The sequence below is a fragment of the Schistocerca serialis genome, chromosome 1 (genome assembly GCF_023864345.2).
Source record: "Schistocerca serialis cubense isolate TAMUIC-IGC-003099 chromosome 1, iqSchSeri2.2, whole genome shotgun sequence".
Classification (NCBI taxonomy): Eukaryota; Metazoa; Arthropoda; class Insecta; order Orthoptera; family Acrididae; genus Schistocerca; species Schistocerca serialis.
In genome coordinates this window covers 1,030,962,538-1,030,979,666 of record NC_064638.1, presented here as the reverse complement: position 1 = coordinate 1,030,979,666, position 17,129 = coordinate 1,030,962,538, and positions in this window count along the sequence as shown.

Sequence of the window (17,129 nt, the reverse complement as noted above, 5' to 3'; positions counted from 1 at the left end):
CAGCATTGCTCTATGGTTGGGTAAACTGCACGTTCAAGAAGAGAGATGAAAAGAGAACAGAAGCATGTGTAATGAATTTCCTTAGATACGGGGCTGGATATACGTAATTTTATGTTTAAAAGAGAAATGATGACATCCGAGCTGAACTGAATATGCAAAACATAATTGACATAACAAACAAAACAATATCAGTTAAGACGGAAATAACATATACAGGGTGAGTCACTAATTATTACCACGTAGAATAACTACGTAATTATGACAGGAGCTGAAAAGTTCGTGACACAAAAGTTGTATGGGATAAGGGGGGGGCCATAATATGATGCTGGTTTTTTTGTTGCTAGGTGAGGTCGTGTCAGAGATATTAAAGTCAACTTTGTGTTTTTAAATGGGATGCTATAGTTTGGTACATATTTTCTGGTAGTGGCTACTGAGACGAATCCAGTTATGTGTAACAGTAAGGTCTTTGAAGGTCAACGAAGGTCAAAAAAGGTGGCATGACCGTCCATTTACAGAAGGTGTTCGATGTGATGACCATTGGTATCAATGCAGTTCTGCAATCTTCTTATCATGGTTTGAGTGGTATTCCTTATCAGTTCAGCACTTATCGAAGCACATGATCTGACAATTCTCTCTCATATATTGTGCAAATAGTAAATATTCGCCGAATGCAGCGTATCCATCTAACGTGCCATTGGTAAACACCCTTCGACTGTTCCGCAATACAACATTAATAGGAACGGTAAGAATAATACCGTCGACTCAAGCGAATGTGAATAATGTATTCCTTCGATGAACAACTCAATAAGTTTCTCAGTTACTGAGAATGCCAACGAAATTCAGTGAGAGCTAGAGACTCATACACTGAAAGATATCCTCATCGTACTCACCCTCCAAGTCGTTCATTTAAATATGTGTATGATAAATTGAGAACAACTGGATCTTTAACGCATCGGAAACATACCCGGAAAAGGAAAGTTACTAACGAGGAAACGGAAATTGGTACTCTTGCCACTGTGATTTGAGATCATTGTGTTAGTTCGCTTCAAATCGCAAGGGAATCCGGCATGAGCCAGAGTATTGTTGTTCGTGTTCTGCATCGCCATAAATACCATCCTTACCATATCGGTCACCACCAAGATTTAACTGGTACGGATTATATGCGTCGCATTGACCTTTGCAGATGGACTCAACTTCAGATTCAGAAGGATGACACGTTTATTTGTTTGATTTTATTTACTGACGAGGCTACATTCACGAACCACAGAAACGTTAATTTGTATAACATGCAGTATTGGGCAAGTGAAAATCCATGTTGGCTGTGGCAAATTGCACATCAAAAACCGTGGACGGTGAATATATGGTGTGGGATTCTGGAGGACAAAATGGTTCAAATGGCTCTGATCACTACGGGACTTAACATCTGAGGTCATCAGTCCCCAAGAACTTAGAACTACTTAAACCGAACTAACCTAAGGCAGGAAGCGGTCGCACGGATACAGAGTGAAGAGCCTATAACCGCTCGGTCACAACGGTCGGCTCTGGAGGACAGAAGACCTTACTTTTCACATCACTGGATTCGTCTCGATAACCGGTAGCAGAAAATAAGCAGCAAACTACAGCACCCCATTTAAAAAATAAAAAATAAAAAAAGTTGGCCTTCATATCGCTGAAGCGACCCCACCTAGCAACAAAAAACCAACGTCATATTATGGCCCCCGTTGTCCCATTCAACATTTGTCCCACAAACTTTTCAACTCCTATCATACTTTCGGAGTTATTCTAGGTGGCAATAGTTAGTGACTTACCCTGCAGACCGCATACCAGATGCAAGAACCACTGAAGCTATAAAACATTATAAACCAAGAGGCAAAAGATCTTTAGGAATATCGATGAACAGATGACGTGACCAGTTTTTAAGGAGACCTTTTACTCCCTCTCCTTGAAATAAGATATTTTATTTGTCTCCAAAGAAGCTGGAAACCCAAATCATGGTTCATGTATGCGCTAGCTTGTTGTCTCGCATTAAGTGAAACCATTCAAACTCGTAGGGTGAGGTGAAAACATTCTTATAGCTGACATGGCCGCAGAGGTTAGTGTGGTTCGGTTGTTTCATTCGAATGAAGAAAGCAACCGAACGAAAAAGAAACAGTCGACTGGCCAACCAGTTATTAAACCAGCTGGTTTTTCCATCGCTACTTAAATGAGCACACTGTCCTCTTTGGAGCACTGAAGGCTGTTCAAAGTGGTACCAGGTGGCCGCGTCACGCTCCACTTCGGTCGTGCCAGTGAAGTGGCGTGCATGTACCATTCGGTTGCATGGAAGCACCGCAACAACGGGGCGACATGAAGAGGTGACAGTATGGCAGAAAGCAGTTATCATGTTTGCACGTAGTCATGAGCACACTGTGAATGAATTTGTCTGAATTGTTGGTGCATTATCGTGGATTGTTGAACTTGGCTGCAAGGAATGGTGTCCCGCCGAAGACACCTAACACGGTGATGGAAAGTGTGGTGTCACCGCCAGACACCACACTTGCTAGGTGGTAGCCTTTAAATCGGCCGCGGTCCATTAGTATAAGTCGGACCCGCGTGTCGCCACTGTCAGTGATTGCAGACCGAGCGCCACCACACGGCAGGTCTAGAGAGACTTACTAGCACTCGCCCCAGTTGTACAGCCGACTTTGCTAGCGATGCTACACTGACAAACTACGCTCTCATTTGCCGAGACGATAGCATAGCCTTCGGCTACGTCATTTGCTACGACCTAGCAAGGCACCATTACCAGTTAACATTGAGATTATAAAACCTGTACCGTCAAGAGCAATGTACACCAATTATGGATTAAAGTTAAGTATTACATCAACTACGTACTTTATTTGCTACTATTAATTCCCTTAACTGTTCCAGACCTCACGCCAGTCTGCGTGAGTTAAAAGCGTGCATTTCGGCCTCCTCTAGCAACACGGTGTTGGCTCTTCTGCCAACACTTCAGAAAGAACGTAACCGAATAGATGACCAAGGTTTGTTCTTTCTTCTATTAGGTTGGGGCATTACTTCGTAGCGTTTCTCCATAACTATAATAAACACATAACAGAGACTGTAGTTATCAATAATATATTTTTCCTCACTATGAAACAGTCTGCCAACGATGGGATAACCTTTTCGATTCCGTGACTGTAGAAATCACGTGGTTTTGAGGCGAAGAACTCGTCAAGCCCTGTTCGGAGCGCATTTTCACTCGGAAAGGAAGTTCCTTGATGAGAAAGGTGAAAATCTGAGAGCGCAAGATCAGCTCAATAAGGTGACTGCGGGATGACTTCCCACCCAAACTCCTGTATAATGTCTTTTGTTAAGTCTAGTTTACACGACGACATTGGGTTGCGACACTCCTTGCGTGGAATGAGTTGCACGTAAGTGGTTTCATACATGACGGTAAACACGGCGACACCAGTATACACTTCAGTTTCGTCGTTTTGTGGGTCCCGAGTCGTGTCTGAAATGAAAGTTTTGGTAGCTGCACATCGCACGAGTTGAGATGGAGTTAAAGTTTGTTGCGTGGAATCGCTGAATAAGAAAAAAATAAGAAACGTATTTCGATTCGTGACTGGATGTAGAAAAGACATCTGCTCGGTTGCTCAGAATCCTTGCTGAAATAATTTATAACGGAAGACCCCAGAAGTTCTTTTAATTATCTTAGAATGTCAGTGGCAATATTTCAAAATTCTAACATATGTGAATGGGGAGCACTGCAACGACGTTTTAAATAGACTAATATTGAATCAGCTTCTTGAATTTGCATAGCCTTGCCTCCTGTCAATAATTTTCCTTAAGAAAGAGTTGGCCAATTCGAAAGATGGGATTTCAGTCTTGTAGACGAGAGCATTACCACAGCTAGAACTACACTTGCTTGCATTTTTCTTAATTCAGTTGTATGTGTGCTCCTAACTCAATAAATTTTGCCCTGCAGCTCAGATATTGTTAAGCCATCTATATTGTCAGCGGCAGCAATATGTTGTTTATTTTTGTAATCAGCATCACTGAAATCCCACAAACACCTATGCAAAGCATAGATATCCAAAACGCGAATGTTATTCTCCATTCCCCACTTCATATTTCAGTTTGTCTACACTCTACGAACACACATAACCTCAAAACTCATGCAACTAGTGTCGTTAAAGTTGGAACAGGCCGGAAGTGTTTAGCTTCACCAACTAGGTGCGCAAACGCGCGGCGCGCATGCGCAGTGGCCGGTAGCGCAGTTACCTGCAACCTAGTGTCGCCGTGTAAACTAGGCTTAGTGTAGCAGAATGCGGGCGGGCGTAATCATGGAGTACAATTACTTCATGCAGTCTTCCCAGTCGTTGTTCTTGGACAGCGACTGCAAGACGTCTGAGTTTTTTAGAATAAATGTCAGCATTTGTGGTCATACCCCGGGGAAACAACATAAAGTCGCTGCCCCACCGGATGTATGACGTGGTTGATACGTGCAGGTCATTGTACAGGGGTTTCTGCTTTGTTTGGGATCAACCAATCCTTTCGTTTTCTTATGTTAGTATAAGGACACCATTTCTCGTCACCAGTAAAGATACACAATGTGAATGGTCGGTGTGGATCACGAGCCAGTTGATGACGAGCAAGCAATAATTCACATATTGCCACCCACTGGCTTCCGTGACTTTAGCTTAGAGTGTGCAGTTCCCATACACCCCATTTCCGAACTTTCCCAATGCATGAAAATGTCGCACAGTGGTGGAGTGTTCGCAGATCTCGAGTACAATGACGTGGATCGGGTTGTGGATTAATGCATCTAAACGATCTTCACCAATCCCTGAACGAGAAGAGTCACTAAGGTCAAAACGAGCCTTCTTAAACTGAGAAAATCATTTTCTTGACGTTCTCTGTCCAATTCCATTATTCCTATATATTGTTTAAGTGTATCTCGCTGCATCTGCTGCTTTCATCCCTATATTGAACTCAAATAGAAGAATATGTCGAAGATGGTCCGATTTCTCCATTTGGCACTCCATTTAATAGCGTCTACAGTTCCACTCATTATCTCCAAATGGCAAAATAACAATTTGATAACTGAAATAGCAACAGTGAACTACAAATAAAAAATGGCGATCAATAAATAAATCCGTAACGTCCGCAAATGCTAAGAACTTTTATGCACCAACCTAATACGTCTTGATGACGTGTGTGTGCTGACGCCTCCCTTCTTGCAAGGTGCCGTGTTCACACAGCTCCACGTAAATTATTTGACGAAAACTCAGGCACCTGTCGCACCTCAACCGACCAGCTAAATCACCCGATCTTCTTGCCTTAGAGAACGCGTGGGTCTGGGTGGAACAGTGGATGAAAAGTAGCAATACACACCTCTGCAGTTTGATAGTTCAAGTGACTTGAGTTGTGTACGACATACCCGATGAAACCTTGTACTCTCCCTCCTCTCGGCATCGAGGTTATTATCACTGTTGGCTGGCATGTCATACGATGTTACCGTGAAAAATTTTTTCCAAGTTAATCATATTCTTTGTTTGCTCGTCATAACCACAGAGAGTCTAGTGCAATACAATTCCCTCTGTGTCAAAAAAGTGAAATCTTATTTGAAAGAAAGGAAAGAAAGTCAGAGTTACCGTTCCAGTGACCTTGAGATACCAGAATCTGAGCACTTGTTCAGTTGGACAACAGAGAGAGAAGACATGAGCCGTGATCATTATAGAAGGGTCAACCACGTTGCAACTGATTTATGAGAAAAGTGGAATGTTTTAATCAGTCGCCCTGAAACTTAAAAACCTGTCTGAATTTATTTTATTTGTTTGAGATTCTGAGTCCTGTCAAAATACTGGTTTGTGGTGGGGGCGTAAAGTAGCTACAAGTAGACAAAGGAAATCTAACTGCGAAATAACGGAAGTACAACGTTGTTGTTTGTCAGGAAGTATCTCTTCTGATTAATGAAGCGTCCAGAGAGATGTAAAGTTCTGAATAAAATTCATAACTGATAGAAAACAGCAAACTCATTCTTTGAATAAAAACTACGCAACTCTAATTTCCCTGTGTAGGAGTGAGGCTCAATACAGAATTATTACATCTGCATAAATACCCCTCAAGCCACCGTACGGCGTGTGGCGGCGCGTACCTTTCCTGTTCCACTCGCAAATAGAGAGGGGAGAACACGACTGTTTATATTCCTTCTTATGATCCCTAATTTCTCTTGTCTTAACTTCATGATCCTTAGCGGAATGTCCGTTTAGGGTAATAGAATCGTTCTACAATTAGCTTCAAACTCCTGTTCTCTAAATTTTCGCAACATTGTTCACCGAAAAGAACAAAGGCTTCCCTCCAGGCATCCTAATTTGAGTTTCCGAAGCATCTCTGTAATACTTACGTGTTGTTCAAACCTACCGATAACAAATCTAGCAGGGCGTCTTCTTTTAATGTGAGCTATTGCGGATCCCAAACATTCTAGCAGTGTCAAAGAATAGGTCGCACTAGCGTTCTACATGCGTTCTCCTCTCCCAAAATTCTTCCAATAAACTAAAGTCGACCATTCGCCTTCCCTCCTGCAATCGTCGCATGTGAAAGGGGGCTGTCCTATTTGAAATGACGATTTTCAGTTAAGTTTTGGCCATAAATGTGAAGGAAGGAGCGAATTTGATAAATGTACTCGTTGTTGTTGTTGTGGTCTTCAGTCCTGAGACTGGTTTGATGCAGCTCTCCATGCTACTCTATCCTGTGCAAGCTTCTTCATCTACCAGTACCTACTGCAACCTACATCCTTTTGAATCTGCTCAGTGTATTCATCTCTTGGTCTCCCTCTACGATTTTTACCCTCCACGCTGCCCTCCAATACTAAACTGGTGATACTTTGATGCCTCAGAACATGTCCTACCAACCGATCCCTTCTTCTAGTCAAGTTGTGCCACAAACTCCTCTTCTCCCCAGTTCTATTCAATACCTCCTCATTAGTTATGTGATCTACCCATCTAATTTTCAGCATTCTTCTCTAGCACCACATCTCGAAAGCTTCTATTCACTTCTTGTCCAAATTATTTATCGTCCATGTTTCACTTCCATACAGGGCTACACTCCATACAAATACTTTCAGAAACGACTTCCTGACACTTAAATCTATACTCGACGTTAACAATTTTCTCTTCTTCAGAAACGCTTTCCTTACCATTGCCAGTCTACATTTTATATCCTCTCTACTTCGACCATCATCAGTTATTTTGCTCCCCAAATAGCAAAACTCCTTTACTACTTTAAGTGTCTCATTTCCTAACCTAATTCCCTCAGCATCACCCGACTTAATTCCACTACATTCCACTATCCTCGTTTTGCTTGTGTTGATGTTCATCTTATACCCTCCTTTCAAGACACTGTCCATTCCGTTCAACTGCTCTTCCAAGTCCTTTACTGTCTCTGACATAATTACAATGTCATCGGCGAACCTCAAAGTTTTTATTTCTTCTCCATGGATTTTAATACCTACTCCGAACTTTCTTTTTTGTGTCTTTTATTGCTTGCTCAATATACAGATTGAATAACATCGAGGATAGGCTACAACCCTGTCTCACTCACTTCCCAACCACTGCTTGCCTTTCATACCCCTCGACTCTTATAACTGCCACCTGCTATCTGTAAAAATTGTAAATAGCCTTTCGCTCCCTGTATTTTACCACTGCCACCTTCAGAATTTGAAAAGAGAGTATTCCAATCAACATTGTCAAAAGCTTTCTCTAAGTCTACAAACGCTAGAAACGTAGGTTTGCCTTTCCTTAATCTTTCTTCCAAGATAAGTCGCAGGGTCAGTATTGCCTCACGTGTTCCAACATTTCTACGGAATCCAAACTGATCTTCCCCGAGGTCGGCTTCTATCAGTTTTTCCATTCGTCTGTAAAGAATTCGCGTTAGTATTTTGCAGCTGTAACTTATTAAACTGATAGTTCGGTAATTTTCACATCTGTCAACTCCTTGTCCACAAGAACATCGCCCTTGCATAGACTCTCTATATACTCCTTCCACCTTTCTGCTTTCCCTTCTTTGCTTAGAACTCTTGATATTCATGCAAGTGGTTCTCTTTTCTCCAAAGCACTCTTTAATTTTCCTGTAGGCAGTAACTATCTCACACCTTGTGATATGCACCTCTACATCCATACATTTGTCCTCTAGCCCTCCCTGCTTATCTGTTTTGCACTCCCTGTCGATCTCATGTTTGAGACGTTTGTATTCCTTTTTGCCTGCTTCATTTACTGCACTTTTTGTTTTTTCTCCTTTCATCAATTAAATTCAATATCTCTTCTATTACACAAGCATTTCTATTACCTACTTGATCCTCTGCTACCTTCACTATTCCATCTCTCAAAGCTACCCATTCTTCTTCTACTGTATTTCTTGCCCCCATACTTGTTAATCGTTCCCTAATGCTCTCCCTGTAGCTCTCTACAACCTCTGGTTCTTTCAGTTTATCCAAGTTCCATCTCCTTAAATTCCCACCTTTTTGCAGTTTCTTCAGTACACAGTTCATAACAGTGGTCATACAGCGGTCAGAGTCCACATCTGCCCCTGGAAATGTCTTACAATTTAAAACCTGGTTCCTGAATCTCTGTCTTACCATTACATAATCTATCTGAGACCTTCCAGTATCTTCAGGGTTCTTCCATGTATGCAACCATCTTTCATGATTCTTGAACCAAGGGTTAGCTATGATTAAGTTATGCTCTGTGCAAAATTCTACCAGGCAGCTTCCACTTTCATTCCTTACTCCCATTCCATATTCACCTACTACGTTTCCTTCTCTCCCTTTTCCTACTTTCGAATTCCAGTCACCCATGACTATTAAACTTTCGTTTGCCTTCACTACCTGAATAATTTCTTTTATCTCATCATACATTTCATCAATTTCTTCGTCATCTGCAGAGCTAGTTGGCATATAAACTTGTACTACTGTAGTAGGCGTGGGCTTCATGTCTATCTATGCTGTTTGTAGCAGCTTACCCGCACTTCTATTTTTTTATTCATTATTAAACCTACCCCTGCATTACCCCTATTTGATTTTTTTTTATAACCCTGTATTCACCTGACCAAAAGTCTTGTTCCTCCTGCCACCGAACGTCACTAATTCCCATTATATCTAACTTTAACCTATCCATTTCCCTTTTTAAATTTTCTAACCCACCTGCCCGATTAAGGGATGTGACATTCCACGCTCCGATCCGTAGAACGCCAGTTTTATTTCTTCTGATAACAACGTCCTCCTGAGTAGTCCCCGCCCGGAGATCCGAATGGGAGACGATTTTACCTCCAGAATATTTTACCCAAGAGGACGCCATCATCACTTAACCATACAGTAAAGCTGCATGCCCTTGAGAAAAATTACGGCTGAAGTTTCCCCTTGCTTTCAGTCGTTCGCAGTACCAGCACAGCAAGGCCGCTTTGGTTAGTGTTACAAGGCCAGATCAGTCAATCATCCAGACTGTTGCCCCTGCAACTATTGAAAAGGCTGCTTCAGGAACCACACGTTTGTCTGGCCTCCCAACAGATACCTTTCCGTTGTGGTTACACCCACAGTACGGCTACCTGTATCGCTGGGGCACGCATGCCTCCCCACCAACGGCGAGGTCCATGGTTCATATATACGCAGTTTAAGCGAATCTGAAATATAAACATTCTTCTCTTTTACCTTGCTTGTGAGCAGAGCTCCTTATGGCTACAATGAGCCCCACATTATTAATTTGTAATGTCGGCTACTAAACATCGCTTACATTTCACACTAATAAGAATAGAGACTACGTACAGATCCTGTTATGCTGCAGGTATATTGCAGTCGCTGTGGCTTTCTAGAACGAAGATGACGAAACGCGGAACAGTGCAGGTCAGACAGACGGGCCCTGATTGCTTTCTGCGAACACCGGCGGTGATAGTGAATGTGTTGGCAGGCGCGGCTTTCTGTGTCCTCGGTCTCGGAGCCTAGGTCATATTAGCGCGGAGAGAAACCACACTCAAGGCTGCCGCGTTCAACGCTTGGAAGTTGGCGCGCATGCCGTTCATTCTAGCGATGTGTTTACTCCATTAGTGCCTTCAAAAAATGGTTCAAATGGCTCTGAGCACTATGGGACTCAACTGCTGTGGTCATTAGTCCCCTAGAACTTAGAACTACTTAAACCTAACTAACCTAAGGACATCACACTCATCCATGCCCGAGGCAGGATTCGAACCTGCGACCGTTAGTGCCTTCCTTGCAGATTACTTCACATGCTCATCTCCCTTTGTATCAATGCACTTGTTGCCGTCATGATTAGTGAAATCAGTGACGAATCATTGCGTTATTATTATTGTGGGAGCACCAGTGTTCGGACTGCTGCGGTCCGACAATAGGGTCTGTCAAAACCACGTATTCACTGCCATTGTCAGTTTCGCAGCGTCTGTAGTAATCGGCTATGGAATTTGTCACGTCCACAAAGTGTCCTTCTAAGGCTAACTGCAACTTTTGGGTCGCCTCTAACAGATACCTTTTCAGTCACACTGAACATTTCTCTCGTAGACATTAGGGCCAGTTATATACAGACGTTTTACGGAAATGAATCACGACAAATTCTAGAGTCTCACGGATGTCAAATTACCGGTAATACACTGCTAAAACATATTGTAATCTGATTGTAAACGCATAAATGATGACCAATTTTACACCTCTGTCGCACAGCAGATAAAAAGTTAAATTTTAGTTTTTACTTTTTCTTAGATTTGTTTTCTCACTTGTCTAGATATTCTGTATAATACTTTCAAAAGTGTAATATACCGGGTGGCCCACTTAAACGTTTCAGCTTAGATATCTCTGGAACAACACTACATAGTGGAAAACGACTTCCACCGGTTTGAGTTTAAGACAGGGGCTCATGAAAATAAATAGTATGAAATATTCTAAAATGTAAGCAGATATTATGTTCAACACAAACTTATGTTTTTTAAATGGACACCTCGCATTACTTCTTACACAATAAATAACGTGTAAAATAACAAAAAGAATGGCGTCGGTTACATCAACATACGTCAATTACATCCCGAGAAATTGCACAGCAAAGCTGACGCTTGAAATAAACGAAACGCTCTGCTATTGCACAGCCCAAGATGCAAGCGCGAACCCCACGTTGCTCGTAATTGTGATACGACTGACGTACTATGATGCAACAAACGCTGTACTTATTGCTGTTTATTCTTTTTTTCAGTAGATTGGAAACAATGCAGATGTTCAGTCACACACAATGAAAAATGAGGAAATGGTTTACTCGCTCGTGCTCTGTTGATCTTTACTATAGTACTGGAATAGACGTAACAGTAACGAAAAACCGAATACCACTGGCCAGGGTAAACAAAATTAATGGCTGGCCAAGGATCTAACAGAGGGGTAAATGGTAGCTGTACGTAGTTGTGTAACTGGACATAAGTACAGCATTTGTCGCATCGTAGTACGTCATCGCACTTACTAGCAACGTGGGGTTCGCACTTGCATCTCGCAACGAGCAATAGCGGCGCGTTTCGCTTCTTTCAAGCGTAAACTTCACTTTGCATTTTCTCGGGATGTAATTGATAAATTATGGTTTAACCAACGGCATTCTTTTAGTGATTTTACATTTAATGATAGTATGAGAAATGACATGGGGTATCCATTTAAAAAAAAACATAAGTTTGTGTTGAAAGTAATATTTGTTTACTTGTTAGAATGTCTCATAGTATTCATTTCATGAGCCTCTGCCTTACATTCATTCCTATGAAAGTCGTTTTCCAATGTCTATTGCTGTTCCATAGATATCTGGGCTGAGACATTTAAGTGGACCACCCTGTATGTTTGGAGAACAAACTTACATTATAAATAACTACAAAACATGTTATGCTGTTTTCGATGCTACTACATATTTTTTTCAGTATTCTCAATAACAGCTTTGATGAAAAGAAACGACATTCTGAACTGTGTGGAAATCGTTACAGATTGAATACATGCGCACATTTGGAGGAGGAGGAGGAGATTAGTGTTTAACGTCCCGTCGACAACGAGGTCATTAGAGACGGAGCGCAAGCTCGGGTGAGGGAAGGATTGGGAAGGAAATCGGCCGTGCCCTTTCAAAGGAACCATCCCGGCATTTGCCTGAAGCGATTTAGGGAAATCACGGAAAACCTAAATCAGGATGGCCGGAGACGGGATTGAACCGTCGTCCTCCCGAATGCGAGTCCAGTGTGCTAACCACTGCGCCACCTCGCTCGGTGCGCACATTTGGAAGGTAATGTATATTGTTTTCTGAGAGTACATGGCAAGCATATTTCTGATTTGATTTGTTGAAAACATAGTACAGTGAAAAATCTCCTGATACGTAAGCTGTAATTTTGGGTCAATAAATGCACTTTTTTCGAGTTAGTCTCCGTTTAGGCCATTGATCTTGGTCTAATATGTTTGCATCGAGCATATTCCTTCCTCAAACTGCATTTCTTGAAAGTTTACAAAATAAACTTCTTCCTCATTGGAACCAAAATTTCCAGCCAGAAATTGCTTTCAGGCTTTGAAACAGATAGAAAACAGCGGGTGACATGGCAGGTACACAATATCTGATCCTTTTGTCACATCACTGTGAAAGTCACTGTAGTTGTCATCACGAAAATTTCATATTTTTAATATTGTTTTTTACTTCTGAAATCAAAGCTTCTTTCTTCTCTTCTCACATAGTGTACATCCTCTTGACCTAGATGTCTTAAGTGGTATTCACCAGTAATTGCTGACTGTTTATAGGCCTCCATTAGCTTGATATTAAATTATAATGGTAATAAACAACCAAGAATTTCAACGTAATTTATTAGCTTTGGTTTAAATTATAATGGTAATAAACAATCAAGAATTTTATCGTGGAACTCCGTTTTAGGTTATTCATTTTATAAAAAACACACGACTAGACTATAATAAAAAGACATAAACAATATTATTCTGCATATTAAGTTTCCACCTAATTTCCGTTGATGCCAGAAACGTTCCATTATAAAAAAAACTAACTTTCATTGTCACGAAATCAACTCAGAACCACGTCTCATACCTCAAAATGTCAGTACGCGGATCTGAATGTCGGTCTTCTGATACAGCAATCCAGTGTCCTAACTATTACGCCACCTCGCTGGAAATGAACTCTTCTATAGTTGTTGCCTTGTTTACGGAATGTACACTTTTTTCTTCCGTGGTCTCCATTTCTCTCGAGTAATATGGCAATAAAGCTCTAACAACAGACCTGTCTGTAGATTAAATTATGAGACTGCAGGTGCACCATTTACGCAGATAGCTATTCATTTTTATGTGCAATCGTATTGCATCGCTTTGTGCCATCATCAGTGTGTAGTTTTATTCAGGTCTGTAAAGTGTAGGCCGGCCGGAGTGGCCGCGTGGTTAAAGGCGCTTCAGTCTGGAACCGCACGACCGCTACGGTCGCAGGTTCGAATCCTGCCTCGGGCATGGATGTGTGTGATGTCCTTAGGTTAGTTAGGTTTAAGTAGTTCTAAGTTCTAGGGGACTTATGACCACAGCAGTTGAGTCCCATAGTGCTCAGAGCCATTTGAACCATTTTGTAAAGTGTAAACATACTTAACTCTTTCAGACCTGATTTTTTTCTGGAGGAAGGAACATTTTCTTTATGCTGTAGTGCTCTTAGGCGAATTTTCAATGGTTTTATATGAAAAATTTATACAAAAATATGTACCCGTTTTCAAAATGTACTTTGTACTCTTGGTTTAGTTTTACAGACTAAACTAATTTTTGAAATATTCACTGTTTTAATAAATAAACTGATCATTCAATAATTACCATGTGTATAACAGTAATAGTAATATTCATTCATACAGTGGAGTATAGCTAACCAACCACTTCCGCGTATTCTGGCCGTCACAAGCTGCTGCGCACTCCTACATTGACTTGTTGATTTTTTTACAGTGAAGCTCAACAGTTGGCAGCAATTGTACATGGTTAAAAGATCGAACATTCCCTAATGTGTACATGAGGTTTCCACTGGGAAAATAATTTCTCTTCCAACTAAGAGACCCTCTACTGGATTCAGCAGTAGAGGGTAGGAGGAGTCGGGGCAGACCGAGGAGAAGATACCTGGATTCGGTTAAGAATGATTTTGAAGTAATAGGTTTAACATCAGAAGAGGCACCAATGTTAGCACTGAATAGGGGATCATGGAGGAACTGTATAAGGGGGGCTATGCTCCAGACTGAACGCTGAAAGGCATAATCAGTCTTAAATGATGATGATGATGATGATGATGATGACTAAGAGACAGTAAAATTTAATGTACACAGTTGTAGCCAGAGGGTATGCAAGGACTGAGTAAGAGTATTGTAAACCAAAATTGTGCCCAAACCATCTCACGTATGTTGTGATAATTCTTTTACCCTTTACAATGTTAGGTTCTGTGGGATCTGAAACGAAATGAGTTACTGTGAGATTGGAGATGGGAATCTCTATAACAAAGCAAGAAAGGCCTACAGAACTTATAACTACGTCCTGAAAACGTATCTTGGATCCCGCAGAAGCTTTCACTTTCCTTCTAGACGATATGTGCCAACGCAACAGTAATGTAGAGTGCCTTCTCGATCCTGTTACAGTTCTTCCTTACAGGTTACCTGTTAGATGACTGTTCCAGCAGCCCGTAGCGTTCATTGAATCCGGTTAGGAGGAAGAATGCAAGTAAAATGTCCTTGCATGTCACTGCGTGACCGAGTATTCGGCGAGACAGCAGCTGCCTGTGGCGAAATAGCCTGCAGGGCGTGATTCAGCGACGGAGGCGGGCAGCCTTCCGAACACTCGCAGAAATGCCCGCTGCTAGAGTCGAGCTGCACGGTCTTCAGCGTGAATCAGTTGGTTTTGGTGAGCTGTCCTTGAACATGCCGGAGGACGCTTTCTCCGTTTCGCTAAACTGTTCTTAAGCGACTACTTTTTACCTCGCCAGGGCCACATTCAAGACACCTCTACAGTGCCATATAAGGAAGCAAAATCCCCAAGATTGGCCAAGTTTTACAGAAGCTCGAAATTTAGCACGAACTTCAGTGCTAGATGCTTTTAATAGTTTCCACAACGAAATTCTGTCTCGAAATCCGACAGAAAATCCAAAGAGATTCCGCTCGTATGTAAAGCATACCAGCGGCAAGACGCAATCAATACCTTCATTGTGCGATAACAGTGGTGATCAGAGTGCCACTAAAACAGAGTTACTAAACACTGTTTCCCGAAATTCCTTCAGAAAAAAAGACAAAGTAGATATTCCGGAATTCGAATCAAGAACAGCTGCCAACATGAGTAACTTAGAAGTAGATGTCCTCGGTGCAGCGAAGCAGCTTAAAAGCCTAAGAAAGGCAGGGTCACCGTCCAGATTGTATACCAGTCATGTTCCTTTCAGAGTGCTTTAGCTCCATACTTAGCAATCATATGCAATCCCTCGCTCGTAGAAACATTTGTACCCAAAGACTGGAAAGTTGCACAAGCCACATCAATACCCAAGAAAGGAAATAAGAGTAATCCTCTAAATTACAGACGCATATCACTAACATCGATTTTCAGCAGGTCTTGAGGACATATACAGTGCTCGAACATTATGAATTACCTCAAAGAAAACGATTTATTTACAAATAGCACCATAGATTCAGGAAATACCGTTCCTGTGAAACACAACTAGCTCTTTATTCTCACGAAGTAATGAGTGCTGTCGACAGAGGACGTCAAACTGATTCCATAGTTTTAGATTTCCAGAAGGCTTTTGACACCCTTCCTGACAGGCGACTTCTAATTAAAATGCCTGCTCTGGAGTACCGTCTCAGTTGTGTGACTGGTTTTGTGATTTCCTGTCAGAAAGGTCGCAGTTCGTAATAGTTGACGGAAGCCCATCGAGTAAAACAGAAGTAGTATCTGGCGTACTCCAAGGGAGTATTATAGGCCCTCTGTTGTTCCTGATCAGGGATTACAATTACGAATAACTTAAATTGGAACGATCACATAGATAATGTTCTGGGGAAAGCAAACCGGAGACTACGATTTATTGGTAGAACACTCGTAAAATGTAATAGGTGGGATTCGCGTCAGATAGGATTGGCGGGGGACGCCGAAAAAGATCAGAGAAGGGCAACTCGTTTTGTATTATACGAAATGGGGGAGAGAGTGCCACAGATATGACACACGAATTAGGGTGGCGGTCATTAAAACAAAAGCGTTTTTCGCTGCGACCGGAGCTTCTCATGAAATTTCAATCACCAACTTTCTCCTCAGAGTGTGAAAATATTTCATTTGCGCCCACCTAGATAGGGAGTAATGGTCAGATAATAAAATAAGAGAAATCAGAGCTCGCAAGGAAAGATTTAAGTGTTGGTTCTTCCAGAATGCTATACGAAAGTGGAACGGCAGAGAAGTAGCTTCAAGGTAGTTTGACGAACCCTCTGCCAGACACTTAACTGCGAATTGCAGAGTAATCACGTAGACGTAGACGTAAATGTAAGCAGACTGGGCAAAAGTTGTCATCATCCTGTAGACCACACGCTAATACCGTGTAACATCGTGTCTGACTTTCGTAATGACCTCAGTTTGTTGAGGAAGTGAGCTCACAAGACCGTTTATGTATTCCATATGCAGGTGAAAAAACTCATTGATGATAAGATCCCGTAGAGCTGAGCTGTCAGATTGCGGGGATGTTGGTTACTACTTTTCACTTGCTGTTGCAAGTTGTCCCAGAAATTTTATGTGGATTTAAGTTCAGACGATTTAGCGGGCTAGCCAAGTTGCGACGGAGTGCCTGAACGTCAGCAGACAAGAAACGTATGCATGCAGCCCTGTAAACATAGATTATCTGGGAAGACTTCAATGTCCACAAAATCTTCATTATAAATACACAAGAGAAAGGGAAACATTCAGTCATCGAGAATGTTGGAATAAACATACTGAACCATATTCACAACAGACTGAGGTGGCGCAAGCTCAAGACAACAGTTAAAAATCCTGTCCGACCATCCAGATTTAGGTCTCCTCCAATAACTCCAAATCGCTAAAGGAAAATGCTAAGATGGTCTCTTTGATAAGGGCATGGCCTACTTCCTTCCCCATCCTT